Here is a 6000-nt window from a genome sequence, read left to right as displayed (position 1 = left end):
TATCTTATTTTGCAATGAAGAAACAAAACAGATACAAATACAATATGTGGCCCATAGGCTATAGTTTGAGGACCACTGACAGCCTGTCTTTAAGACAGGCATTCTATTTCTCTCACTCATTACCATTATCTTGAAGGTTGTTGGAGTTATTGCTTTAACTGCACTCACCACTCTTTGTGGTGTATTTTTCTTATTTTAGAAATAAATAAAGCCTGTGAGTCTCCCTCAGCTCAAACAATTCCTCCCAACCTTCACACATTTCTTTTTTGCTCTTTGTTCAATCTATTTCAAATAATTATCTATAATATATGCTTAACTATTTCTAACCTTTTGATCAATAAATTATTCTATTAATATTTAAATGCATTATACATGTCCATAAAATTATGCAATAAATCTAAAGTTTTTGCTTATGCATCTTAATTATAACATTAATTTTAAAAGTGAGCATAAATATATAATTTGGATTTTAAAAAAAAGGATCTAAAAGTTTACTCCTTCATTAGGGTGGTACCAAATATTTATCAGGGAGACGATTTTCTATTTGTCTTAGGAAGATCATATTGACTTCTCTGTTACATAACTTACACTATTTTTTAGTCTTACAACATTGAAATCTAAACTGTATGTTACAGACCTTCTATTGTTTGTTTTTAAAACCCACCCAGCTCTGTTCAGGGTTTAAATCTGACTCTGCAGTCAAGATTTATTACTGGTGGAATCGGGAGAACATTTAGGCTGGTAGGATGAAGCCCATTCAGCTGCATGCAAGGAAAACACCCTACTAACTTTCTATCTCTCCAGTCATCTCTATGATATTAAATACCTGTTTGAACTAAGAATCTAATACTAAATAGATGCATAAATATCTTTTTGGATTAAGCGTCTAATTTTAAACAGATGCATAGATAATTAATTACTTTCTGCAATGAACCAACAGATCTCTACCTTTGTCAGATTAATTTGTTATAACTTTTGTCATCTCAACTAATGAATTACTTGGTGCATTTCTACTAATGCATTACTATTTAAAATGTATTCTAAGACCCAGAGACACGGCTCAAAGGAAAAGCATGTTGTCAATGTCAAAGTTCCCTTACATATTATAGTTCTCTGAGTAGCAAACCAGGAGAAGTCACTGAGAATGACTCCAAATACATGGCTCCAAAATAAATAGAATTAATAAAATAATGAAATAATTTCTGTGATAGAATAGATGCTAGCTCATGGATGTATTGTATCAATATTATTTTTTTCATTGTTTAAATATTTTGGTTAAAAAGTATTTACTTAAACAGAGTAAGAATTCTACTTTCCGTGAGATCTGGGGAAGTGTATTTTTGCATCATTAATTTCTAAGTTCTTGGCTTAAAACCTGAGTCTAAAAATAGTTTACAATTTATAAATAATACTACATTTTTTGGTTTTTTTGGGGGGAGGGGCACACCCGTTTGATGCTCAGGGGTTACTCTTGGCTAAGCGCTCAGAAATTGCCCCTGGCTTGGAGGGACCATATAGGACGCCAGGGATTGAACTGCGGTCCTTCCTTGGCTAGCGCTTGCAAGGCAGACACCTTACCTCTTGCGCCACCTCACTGGCCCCAATAATACTACATTTTTAAGGGATTTATTGTTGGTTAATTTAATGCAGAGGTAGGATAGTAAGATACTATAATAGTAATTTAGTGACTATGGAAGCAAAAATATGTAACAAATGAATTAAACTTGTTTTGATATTTATGATCTACAATTGAATAATTCAATAAAAAACAAGAGTAATTCTTGTCTTTTATTAGTCTTAATAAACTTGAACAATAGATAATTTAAAATTCGCATGAGTACCCACTTACTATCATCTTCACATAGTATATTATATTTACATGAATATCAATCTTAATAGTAGATCCAGTGTAGTAAGGCTAAACCTTATCTGTCTCATCCTACATTTTATATATTATAATCATATTATATTCATAGTTACATATTAATAAATCCACCAATGGTTCATATTTGATCATTAATTTTCTTTTCAATTTCCATTTCCTCTCACTTGGTCGTTTTTATATATGTTATTAATATATATTTCTATACATATTGACTTGGCTAATTAGGTAACTTCTACTCTTCTTAGTTCAATCAACCATAATATATTTTCCAGAGATCTTTTGATTTTCTAAACAAAATTCAGTATCCTATTTATTAAATAACCCCAACACCAACTACAGTTTTCTTTACTCTCTGTCACATTAAAATACTTACCTGTACTCCTTTGATTCCTAGTACATTATCTAGGTATTAGAAATAATCAATACTGTGAGAAACTGGTATTTGTATGCATATGTGAGGTACTAGAGAGAACATATATACAGTAATACAGTTGCTATGCACACAGCTGACCATAGTTCAAATTATGGCACCTCATATATGATTCCCTAAGCACTGCAAAAAATGATCTGAGTACAGTCAGGAATAGTCTCCAAACTAACTTATTGACTAAACAATCAAATAAATAAAACTATATATGAGACAAATGCATAAAACTATTGTATGTTAAATATGAGAATCATTCATATGGCAGTAGGTGGCTCATTGTGTACTAAATTGGTCTTCACAGGAAGCACTAGGCAGGGGTCAGAGAGATAGCTTGGAATAAGGTGTTTGCCTTGCACGCAGCTGACTCCAACATCCCATATGGTACCCCAAGCCTGCCAGGAGTTATTTTTGAGCACAGAGAAATGAGTAACCCCTAAGTGCTGCCAGGTGTGGCCTGAACTACACAAAAATGTACTATGCAAAGATAATCCAAATATTATATATAGAATTCTATCATTGGGTACTTACAGAAAGATTACAAACAAGAATTGAATAAAACAGTGATTTTGATGACTTTTCTACCATAAACTCATAGCAATAGTTATATAAAGATATATTTCCTAATTTTCTCACAGCCAAAGTGAAACTTTCAAAGAGACTAACCCAGAAAAAATATTAATATACATGTTGTTCTAAATACATTTACCTTAGGGTTTATTTATGCCTCTTATCCGAGTCTACATAAATATTTTAGATGTAGAGAAAGAGAAAATTATTGCATTGTTTTAGTTGCAATTCCAACAATATTACCTGGAAAGACCAAATATAAAGCATCAGAAAACCTAAAGGTTTAGATAACAGTTTTAAAAAAGTATACAGATTACATGCAGTAAATTAGATATTAGTAGAGGAGCTGCCCGGGTAAATGAGGGAATGTTTTAAAGCCACTCAAAGAAGGAAGAGTTGCATAAGGAAAATTACAATCAAAAGTGAGAGCTATTTCTGTCTATGATCTCAAATTTCCTCTTTATGTGATCCTTAAAATAAATTTCTTGAGGGAAAAGTCTGAACTCTACATTGCTTTCTAACTAAATCTACTAGAGCCAAGAGTAACCTTGAAATGCATCAAAAATTATTATACACCCACTATGATAAATTAGAATGTTGTTAATGATATGCGTATGGCCACAACATCAACTATGAAGCAATCAATGAGTTTTATGAGTTATTAATATCATGAATAACATGGTCTATTCTAGAAAACTTCACCATTTTCCTATATATTTAACAAAAAGGAAATAAAAGGGGAGAAATAAAGGATATAAAAACTTTTTGTTTGTTTGTTTGTTTGTTTGTTTTTGTTTTTGGGCCACACCCGGCGGTGCTCAGGGGTTACTCCTGGCTATCTGCTCAGAAATAGCTCCTGGCAGGCACGGGGGACCATATGGGACACCAGGGTTCGAACCAACCACCTTTGGTCCTGGATTGGCTGCTTGCAAGGCAAATGCGGTTGTGCTATCTCTCCAGGCCCAGGATATAAAAACTTTATAAAAATAATACTTTACTTAAACACCATGTTTACAAGGTTATTTATACTGCAATTGTTTTTATAAACAGTTACAATGTTGTTCATGATTGAGTTTCTGTCATTCAGTCAACATACAACACCCTTCACGAGTTCATTTTTCATGACACTGATGTCCTCAGTTTCCCCTTGCCCTTCCCCTAAGTCTGCCTCACTGGCATCTGGGCCAGGCAATTTTTTTTTTTACTTTCTCTTTTTCTCTCTTCCTTTTTGTCCACTTCAGATATTGTGATTTGTAATATTGTTAATGAAGAGGCATCTTACCTATTAATTTATCTCCTTTCAGCAGTCAGGTCTTTTCTAGAGAATTAATATCCAACTATGAATGCCATAGAGATGCTTTCTCTGCACTAACTGCAGTATTTGTGGCAAACTTCCTCTTGGCCCTCATGTTGATTGTCTCTGGATATTATTACCATACAATCTTTTTTAATACCTTACAAATGAATCTGGTTTTTCTTTGTCTATTCCTCTACCACTGACTCATCTCACTCAACAAAATATTCTCCATATACATCCATTTATAAGCAAACTTCATGCTCCATTTTTTCCTAATAGCTGTAAATTATTCCATTTTGTAGATGTACCATAGTTTTTTGAATCCATTTACTCATCTGTTCTCGAGCAGTTGTTTCCAGATTATTTCTGTTCTGATCAGTGATTCAGTGAGCATAGAAATGCAGAGGGGAAGAAAAAAAAAAAAACGTAACATTGCTACAGATGCAAAGTCAAAAGGGCTCTCATTCACTGCTGGTGGCAATGTAAACTGGTCTAGCCTTTTTGGAAAACTGTAGGGATATACCTCAAAAAACTAGAAACTGAGCTTCAATATGATTTACCAATTCAACCTCTAGGAATAAACCCTAGGATCCCCCAAAACACAGACACCAAAGTCCTGCCATTTCTCTTCCTGATAAATACAGAACATCCTTATCTTCATAGCCATGTTCTTATCAAATGTTTTCTGAAGATACACAGTCACCAGAAAGACAACTGACTGTTATTAAATCCATGTTTTCTATATGATACCCTGAGTGCTAAGAGTGAATTTTAAGTGCAAATCAAGAGTGATGCCTTAAGGTGTGAGCACTGAGGAGTGAGTCCCCAAAATAAAAATTGAACACAGCATATTGTATCATTCTTTTTAAAAAAAATTTAGGAGATGTTATACCCAACAGTGCACAGGGATTACTCCTTTTTCTACACTCAGGTAACACACCTGGCAGGGCTCAGTGGTGGATATTGGGTACTAGGGATCTAAAATTAAGTCAGATGCATGCAAGACAAGTGCTCTACCCTATGTGCTATCTCTCTAGACGCCCAAATTCACAGTTCTTAAATGCATTATATATTTTTGAAACATTTTAACAAACCAATTCAATGCCATATTTTATCATTTATTCTGAGTTTTCACTTGGGTTTTATTGAAATTCTGACATATTAAATTGAATTTAGTTACATTTTTATTAAGTCATTTTTGACTTGTGGATAGATATTAATTAGGAAGGAAATATAGCTAACTGAAAATCAGGTTTGTTTAATGAGTATTAAAATACAATTACCAGTAATAAATTCTATGATAATATTCTACACAAAAATTGATATTGTCATAAATAATTTATTTAATAATTTCTTATATTTTCATGATTTCCTCATAGACATATCAACAAATTACCTGTCATTATATGTTAGAACTTCCTCAGAAAAATGAACAAGGAACATGGGTTAGGAAAGTGTGACATTTTCTACACAAAACATAATATCTCTAAGATGAGGGATAGGAACTACTTGCTTAATTATAGTCTATTAGATACATTTCTCTTTTTTAATTTGATATTTCTATTTTAATGTTTGAAATTTAAAATTACTTATGAATATTCTAAACTTACTACTCCTACGGACATACCCTAGGAAAACAAAAACACTATACAAAAATACAAAAAAATCTGCATGCCCTGACAAAGCAGAAGTCTTCCATACACCACAAAAGCAACAAGGGGAGAGTAAATGATCATGCAAGGAATCTATAGTTACTCCCATGACAGTATACTTCAGGGGTGGAGAAACCCTGTATCTCCTAGGCCAAGGGAATTCCCTCTATAA

The sequence above is a fragment of the Suncus etruscus genome, chromosome 13 (assembly GCF_024139225.1).
Source record: "Suncus etruscus isolate mSunEtr1 chromosome 13, mSunEtr1.pri.cur, whole genome shotgun sequence".
Classification (NCBI taxonomy): domain Eukaryota; kingdom Metazoa; phylum Chordata; class Mammalia; order Eulipotyphla; family Soricidae; genus Suncus; species Suncus etruscus.
This window is presented reverse-complemented; position numbering follows the sequence as displayed.